General features: G+C 43.3%; 1 long non-coding RNA gene across 1 annotated transcript; it reads right to left on the bottom strand.

Annotated features, from left to right (window-relative positions):
- Positions 1–428: 428 nt before the first annotated feature.
- On the bottom strand, positions 429–5,851 carry LOC147730412 (uncharacterized). The gene is made up of 2 exons (XR_015308380.1): positions 671–5,851; positions 429–628 (listed from the first exon to the last, which is right to left on the bottom strand). It is a non-coding gene; the product is annotated as an uncharacterized LOC147730412 (long non-coding RNA).
- Between the last annotated feature and the right edge of the window lie 3,382 nt (positions 5,852–9,233).

The raw sequence follows: 9,233 nt of genomic DNA, 5'->3' as shown, positions 1-9,233 counted from the left end.
TAGTCTTTCAATTTGAGTGCACCATTAATGTGCCCTGGTGCACCAGTGGTAAACAACAGTATCAACACAGAACACTGCCCTGTAACCACAGACTGCCCTCAGAACCCACGAAAAGGCCTCACACTTATAGAGGAGGCAACCATTTAAACAGCATCCTTTCATTACGAATTCTCCCTGCATAATTCCTAAACTCCAATATAAAAACAAACCCTATATCTTCTTTTAGTAAGTACCACATTTCCCTTAAAGGCTACAAACATTTCTACAAAGCCATCGTGATGTCAAAGTAATAGAGGATCCAAGAATATGTCTAGAAAGCATAGCAGTCTTACTAGTTTCCCCTGGCGAGAGTGGTTTCCATTGTGTTCTCGGCTGAAGTCCATTCTAGTCGTTAGTGCAATGTTTTCACTGTAAAAAGAATATTCTGTGCTGGACAAAAGGAGTTTATTTGTGAACAATCTTGCAACAAAGCAGAAAAGAAGGTTAGCCTTTCATTTAGGAGTTTTATCTTCAGTCCTCAGCTCTACCTTGTGTAATAAACATTTTTGATCAATGTTAACTTCTACTGGAGGATGACAGTTTATATCTTATACTTCCTTCTTCCCACCTCTTAGTTTCATATACACTACTCCGTGTACCTGATATTTCTGAATACTCTACAGCAGGACACCTCTTCATCACTGTGGGATAAAGGAACTCTTTAATGTTTTTTGTTAGTCCCAAAGGATGAAGCAAAATTGAATGATTTTGTGAATTTTCCGCAGTGCTATGAATGCAAGCTTGACACTGTCCAAGCAATTTGAGGTCAAATGGAAAGACTTTTCTGTATCATATATTCTTAGAAAAGACAAAGCAAGTCCTCCATGGACAAGCTTAGAGGAGTTTCTAGAAAACATAAATGCTTCCATTTTAACTCATAGGCGCTGCCGGAAATGCTAGTACTCTCTTGCCCTACCCATGCCCCAGACCTTTGAAGGGTTCTGATTGAATTGGCTCTTTAACGTCTTTAAGTTTCTTGGTGCAGTTGGCATTCTCCAGTCTTACACATATGCTGGAGATGAACATGCAATTGTTTTATGTGTTTCTGGTTACGGATAAATATCATACGATCGGGAATGAATAGCTACTTACATATAATTCTAGTTCTCTGCTGTGGGTCGGCATTAAATTGAAAAATAATGGATCTGCCTACCCATTTATGCCATGAAAGCTGGGATAATGCAGCAGTCTGCTATTTTAAACTTACTGGGCGAAAGAAAGTCTGCTTTGAAGAGGTTGCTGCATATCTAGCCAGTTCTGCTCTGTTAAATCAGAAAGGATGTATTAAAGCCAGTTTTCTTTTTTTACTTTTATTTGTTGTAAAATAAAGAGAGAAAGTCATTAAATAGTAAAAATTAAAATATATTAAATATTTCCTTTTTTAAAATGATGCCTCTTTTAGAAATAAAAGTTTTACTTTTTAATAAAAAGTACCCACGATGGAAAACAATGTTTAAAGTAAATGATTTTTACTTTCTTATTTTAGACCGATATAACTGAAGAGTGTTAGCACAAATGAGAGTATCCAAAAGTAGCTTGAAAGTCATGGGACACATTCAGTTTTTCACAAAAGCAAAACATTCATAATTATTTAAGTTTCTTTACCGAACAGACATTTTCTGAGTGCTCCTAGTTAAATTAACATGAGCTATCCGAGCACCAGAGTGCACCATTAAAACAGTTCAAGTCATCTTCAATTCGACAGTGTTTACAATGTAAAAAAAACTAAATTCCCAGATGGCAGAGTCTGTGCTATCCAACTCCCAGAGGATGCTTGTCATGGAGAAATGACTGATTTGCAGGTCTGATGCAAATATTTAACAGCAACATCAGAGTTTACCACAGAGCGGGAATGCCTACTAAGGAGGAGCAGCGGGAATAAAAAAAGGACCTGGGGTGCATGGATTTCTGGGGTTGCACTTTTAGGATAAGCAGCGAGGATGCTTACAGGTGTAGAGAGGGGATACCATATTCCTGATGATTTGTTTGGTTTCACATGTAGAGGCCGTGTACTCATGATGAGTGGGTTTGAATTCTCACATGACTAGTGATGTGCTTTTTGGTTGATAGGAAGGGAAGGAAGGCCAAAGCGGCAGGTTTAAGAGGCGTTTCAGATTTCAACAAGGAGCAGGTTGTCATTCAAGGTGAGTAACTGAAGGTGATGCAACAGAATCTGCAAGGAGACTTATAGACACGGGGAGGAAGCAGAGTGACCACAGAAAAGTTCAGGGCTAGCCACTGTGTCTGTAAAGACTTGGAATGAGGCGATCTAATGCCTTCTAGGTGTTGTCTTCTTCCTTTGCTGGCAGGAAAGCTACCTCACCCGAAAATAATGGTTTGCAGTTGAAGGTTTTAGGACTGGAGAATGTTAGTAATGACCTGGTCTCAGTAAATTAACATATGAGGATGTAACTTCCCATTCCTAATTTGATAATTGGACTCCTTCAGGCGGTGCTGGGCATTCATAATGAGCACGTTGTATTCACACAGGGGATGAGCATTATTGATTACCAGTTGAGATTGCATGGGCAGGGTTTGTGTATTGTTCAGGGGGGCTACCTAGGGCATGTGAATTCATAAAAAGCATCTGAGATTCTCACTGGCAAGGGGACGTGTTCACCATAAATACCTACAGGCAGGAAAGAGGGTCCCCATTTATTAACTACTTGAATTCTCAGATGCAGGGGTATATGTTAAAGATGAATGGTCTGAATTCCCACACAAAGAGAGGATGCCTGTTAAAGAAGAGAGGCTTCTATTCGCACAGGCAGGCTAGAGATCTGCACTCAGGAGAAAAGGCTTGGATTTACATAGGCATGGGGTTGGATTTCCAATGGCACAGACAGCATGTTCACTAAAAGCCGCAAAGATACCGGAAGAAGGTGGCAGGGAGGTTGTGTAGGGTGCATATTCATTGGTGGCTTGGATTCCAGAAGGCAGAGTGCATACATCAAGATGAGTGACTTAACGTCCAACAAAGTCTGTGACTGCACCCTCAGGAAGAGAGGCTCAGATAATCAGCAGGAATCTTGCAGGTGGTTGCCCAAAGGCAGCACGAGTAGGGCAAAGGAGTGAATTGCATCCCCAGAGAGCCCAGAGGTAGAATATTGTATGACCAGTTTCTTAACTAGATGTTACTGCTTCTGCAATGACAATAATAAATTGCCATAATAAATACATTACTTATCTTCTGTAAGATTTTTTCTGGTGGATTCTCAATCTAACCACAGATTTCTCACCTTTGGAGTATTCCCCTGGTGTCAGACTGGATCTGGAAACACTTCAAAGCAGTACTACTGTGCACTCTGAGATGGCACAGTGCAGTTCCCCATCGACTTTGTTCTGCTCCAGAAATGACAAACTGAGCCACATATAAGCACCACCCATGCTTGCTGACATCAGTTTCTGTTACAGGGTTGTCTGTGCCCTCAGACACAGATTCCATTAGCAAAGTGGCATGACCATTTTGCTGATTCCTAGGTTGGGAACATTTTGATGGAAAATAGTCCATTCCACAGAATTGGGATGTGAGGTGGGAGTACAATAAGGAATCTGCAGTTAGATAGATTATCCACCTGAAAGAGTGCTACCAAAGGTAAGTAACTTGTTCTTTTGATGACTACATCTAACCGCGGATTTCTCACTTTGTGAATAGATACCAAAGCAGTACCTCCCAAGGTGGTAGGACTGTGGACTGCTTCAGATCATTAAGTCCTGCAGGATCGAACACATAAAATGCCCATCCCTATTTGATCTGACTATCAAGACAGTAGTATTTTGAGAAAGTGTGCGCTGATGCTCTACGTAGCAACCTGAAAGATATCCAAGAGGGTCACTCTGTATTCCAATGCAGTAAATGCAGCCTTGGTTGGAGCAAAATAGCCTGTAACGCTTAAAGAGGCTGCTTCTTAGTTAGTGCATAGCAAATATTAATGCAGAGAACTATCGACCAAGAGATGATTGATCTGCACTGGCTTTCACCTTTCTTTGCCCGAGAAGCCCACAAATTGATGATTATCCATCCAGTGGGCTCTAGTATGATCAATGTAAAAACTGAGGGTTCTTTTGAGATCCAATCAATGTAGTCAATACTTCCCTTTCAATGGAAGGCGGGGCAAAGAATGCTGGATGGGTTTTAACCTACCTGACATGGAAAGGTGTTACTACTTTCAGCAGGAATGCAGCTCAAGTTATAAACAACAGTTCGTATGAAAAAAAAGTCTTAATAGGCAGCTGGACCTAGAGTGCCACAGTTCACTTGTTTGACAAGCGGACATTATTGCGACCAGTAAAGCCGTTTTCTGGGTCAAGAGATGTAGTGGACAACTGTGCATTGGCTCCAAAGAGGTGCACATTAGAAAAGTGCAACTGTTGTTTCACTAAGTGCTTTGGCGGAAACATGTGCTGTAAACCCTAAACAAACCTCATTACAACAAGTGATTTGAACAAAGAAGGCGGATTCAACAACCACAAAAACAAAAGCTGAAAGAGCAGACAAGTTGCCTTGAACAGTGGCCAGTACAAATCCTCTTTGGGTCAATGATAAAAGAAATAATACCATCTGCCAGTTTTGCTGGTATGGGTCCATCTGTTGGCTGTCACTCCAATCCACAAACTTGTCCCAGCACTCCGCATACACTGTTTCTGTGGAAGGGCAGCTCTCTCCTGAGGTTGTTGATTTTATCTCAGCAACTAAATCAAATGGAATCAACTGCTACCATTCATTCTCCACGCATGGAGGTGCAGGTTGCATAGTCCTGGTGGGCCAAACCCTGCTCTGCTGCTGAGACAGACAATCCTCCAGAAACAGTGGCTTGATCAGAGGACATATGCTCATGGCCGAAGGTTCCTCATACCACACTCTCCTGGCCTAGTTTGGAGCCACTAAGATGACTTTGAGGCGGGTCATTCTTGATCTCCTTTAGAACACGACCCAGGGGAGGTACGGGTGGGAAGGCAAACAGGAATCCTGATAGACGGTATGCATCTACGAGAGAGAGCATCCTTTGGGACTTCAGTGCACAGAAAAATGCTGACATTGCACGTTCTTGGCAGTGGGGAAGAGAACGAGCCGAGATTCTCGCCACTGTTAGAAGACTACCTGCAGTACTTATGGGTGTCACTGCTATTTGTGATCCGCTAAACATTGGCGGTCGAGTTAGTCTGCCCTAGCATTTAAAAATCCCACAAGGTGGTTCACAACCAGAGAAATTACCTGATGCTTTAGTCCGTTCCAGAGGTGTAGAGCCTCCTGACATAGGACCCAAGATTCCATCCTGGCTTGTGGCAGTACCACATAACAATAATGTCTGTGAGAACCTGCACCAGCCTCTCCTTGATAGTTGGTCGGAAGGCCTTCAATGCCAAGCGAATTGCCCTCCACTCCAACAGATGATGTGGAATTGGGTTTATGCCAAAGGCACTTCTGATCACCACCTATCCTAGATGGCCTCCCCAACCCAGCAGCAATGCGTCAGTCACCACCGTCCATTCTGGGTGGATTAAGGAGGGTCTAGTGCTGGCCTAATCGCAGTCGAGCAGTCACCACTTCAGATCCTTTGCAGTCTCCTCCAAAACATGGATGGACTCCAATTCCTTTGGTGTTATACTCACTGGGACTTTAGATCCCATTGCAGAGCCAGCATATGGCCATCTGGCATAATCGACCAACAGCATGCAAAAGGCTAACAATTTCAGTAGCCCCAGAGTCATCCTCAATGAAATCTAGGATAGAGGCTGAACCACTGAGATCATATTACAAAAGTCCTGAACCCTCTGTTCAGGGGCAAAGGCATTAAACTGCACCTTATCCAAAAAGGATCAAATGAATGGGAGCATTAGAGAAGGATTCATGTGTGACTCTGCAAGTTGATAGGGAGCTCAGACTATATTAGAAGGTTTGCAGTTATTTGGAGGTGGTCTACAACTGTGTGGGATGAGCAAACCTTCAACAGGTAGGGAAAAACGGAGACACACAACCTCTGAAGGTTTGCTGCAGCGACCGTCAACAACTTTGTGTACACCCAAGGAGCACTGGTGAGGCCAAAGGGGAGGACTGCAAACTGAAAATACTCTTGGCCCACTATGAAGCGTAGATAACAAATATGTCCCTGCAGGATGGAAATATAGAAATAAGTGTTTAGCAGGACCAACACTACAAACCAGTTTCCAGGATTAGCAGAAAGAATTTGGGCTAGCGTAAGCTTCTTGAATTCATGCTTTCGCAGGAAGGCATTGAGAGGGTGAAGAACTAAAATAGGATAAATGCCTCCATCCTTCCTCGGCACAAGGAAGTAGCATAAGGAACACCCTGTTCCTGTTTAAGAGGCCAGAACTGTCTCTATGGCCCTTTTGGTCGAAAGGGTCTGCATTTCCTACATCAAACCCAACATGTAGTCCTCTGTGAGTCGGCCTGATGGGTGGAAAGGGGTGGCAGGGTAGAAAGAAATGGGAGGGTAAAGCCCAAAAGAACACTTTGGAAGACCCATTTGTTGGAAGTAATGTCTTGCCACTCTTGGAGGAAATGACGGACCTTGCCTCCTACAGGGTGGCGGTGTTGGACAGGACACACTAAAAAGGTTTAGATGTTGTGATTGCTAGAGGTATGAGGGACTGAGCTGTGCGTTGCCTCTGATTTCCTGGATGATGTCTCTGGGATTGGTGACTTGACCATGATAGTATTCCGGGACTTGTTGCACTGGTGTCTGATGTTATCTATATGCCAAACCCCTAGCAATACCACAAAATTGACTAAATTATTGGGGAAGCTTCCTGGCAGTTGTGGTGACTTCCAAACGAGCTATTGCACAACTCTTTGAAACTTTCGAGGACAGAGTCCTGTTCTCACTAAAGAGGCGAGAGAGTTAAAATGACATATCCATCAAAGATGCCTGACAATCCCAAGAAGCCTGGGGACCTCAAAGCATGGTGCCAAAACACGGCGCTTGTGCCAACTACCTAACTTAAGTAATCAGTCATATCTAGGCCAGACCAGATACATTTTGCTGCATCCCGGTCACCCTGAATAGTTTGGGCTAAAGACACTGGTAAGTCAACAGGAGCCGCTGATAAGATCCGAATGTCATGTTCCATAGCACATGTGTATAGCACTCAAAGAGGCAAATGCTGTCTACTGAACAGAGGGCAATATCAAAGGAGAAAAACATGTGTTAGCCGAACGCCTCCATATACCTGTATTGGCGACAAGGAGGGATTGTAGGAAAAGCGTTAGGGTTGATTTTGCAGATGGATGACTGCACCGTTAAGCTCTCCAGAGTTTGGTACAGCGTAAGAAATTGGAGCCACTCTATGATGACGAGTGACCTGTCTATTGACTGGGGGACCAGAATATGGCTTTGATCCAGTGCCTGACAGCAAGGGCTCCATTAAATGGCAGGTTCGGTTCGGTCGGAGGCTTGTGAGGCTGAAGGGCCCCCGTAAGAATGTTAGTCTTAACCGCCGTAATTGGGAGCTGTAGATCAATATTCTATGTAGCTTGTGTGATCATTACAGCAAATGGCTCCATGTCTGGGCAACAAAGGGAGACTAATCTGTCAGGCTACTGACATCCTGCAGCTCTTCGTACCAGTTGTTCTCCTCATAATGTGGGAAAGTGTGACCCCATTATCACCAGACGTCTGACTGTGGTCTGAATTGGAGCCCAAAATCTGATGTAGTGTCTGTGTGCGACTGTACAGTAAAGGCAGTAGGTCGGAGTCAGAAGGATTACCATCTGGGCTGCCACAATGGGATCAGGGTGCAGCCTGGGCGATTGTGTTGAGAAAAGTTTGGCTCAGAGTGTGAAAGTACCCTGGGTAGGTGCTCCTCCTCCGGCGCCAGCATTGATGTCAAAGGTACCAGCCCAGATTGTAGTGCCAGACGAAGACAGAACCGCAGCCGGTGCAGAACCTGAAGCGGTTTTAAAAGTGCACAGACAGTGTAAACTGTGAAACCGCCAAAAAGCAGTCCAACTGGAGGCCTTTGCAGATCCTTAGGGCCTGGAGACACCCCAGAGGGAGCCGGAAGATTGGAAAAATGCACATCATAGCTTCCCTAAAGGCCCTGATTTGTTGTGACATCACCAGAGGAAGCGGAATGGCAGGATGCATCGAGACCAGATTCGGAATTGGCTCCTCAAGAGAACGGGAGTGAGACTGTGTAGCACGTTGACAGCTGTGCGCCTTCTCTGGAGAATGCCAGGAAGGAGCGGATTCCCGTTTAGATTTTGTTTACTTCTCTGAATTACCCAAAGACTTCGACCACAACAAATATCTGCCACTGAAACAGGACACAGCTTTTGACTTTGACTGAAAAGGAGTAGAATCTTTCGGTGTGTTGCGATACAGAGCTTCACTTTGTGATCTCGTATGGCCTTGGGTTAATCTGGGCACGGTCTTCGCAGGTTTTGGAGTCGTGTTCTGATGCCAGACACACACCTTGTGGGGATTTGTCAAAAACATCAATTTGCAACAGTACATACAAGGTTTAAACCCTGAAATTTCAGGAGGGGACATTTCCTTTGCACACATGAAAAAGAATTGACAACATTCTTTGGGAAACAATCTCGTCAGAGCCTAAAGGGGTAGAGCTCCAGAACTGCGTCTGAAGTCACAAAGGGGAAAGGAACCTTCATTGACCCACACAGTGGTATTTATTTGCAACTCGTCATTCCTGGAGCGGAACAAAGACGGCGTTAAGCTGCACAGTGCCAAATACTGGTGCAAAGGCATAATGCTTGAAGGTATTTCTAGATCCAATCTGATGACCTGGAAATATTAAGAAGTTGATAAATCTGCGGTTAGAAGTATCCGTCAGAAAACATGTTAACATAACTTCACTTTCTTCTTTGCAACTCTAGTTCAGCCCTAGAAAAAGTATCTTAAATTGTGAACTGTGGCTTAATAAAACCCTTGCTGTCAAGCAATATTTGAATCCAGCAGTTACACGAGGTCATATCAAACATTGACTTTGTGTTCCTGTTTATGAAACAAGTCTTGAAATTGTGAAACTTGGCCCCTTCTCATAAAAAATCTCTTCAAAGACCAGATTAGTAGCTAAGGAGGACAGCAGAGAATGAATATATATATATATATATATATATATATATATATATATATATATATATATATATATATATATATATATATATATATATATATATATATATATATATATATATATATATATATATATAT

Source organism: Lissotriton vulgaris, chromosome 2_1 (genome assembly GCF_964263255.1).
Source record: "Lissotriton vulgaris chromosome 2_1, aLisVul1.2, whole genome shotgun sequence".
NCBI classification, from domain to species: domain Eukaryota; kingdom Metazoa; phylum Chordata; class Amphibia; order Caudata; family Salamandridae; genus Lissotriton; species Lissotriton vulgaris.
This window is presented reverse-complemented; position numbering and strand designations above follow the sequence as displayed.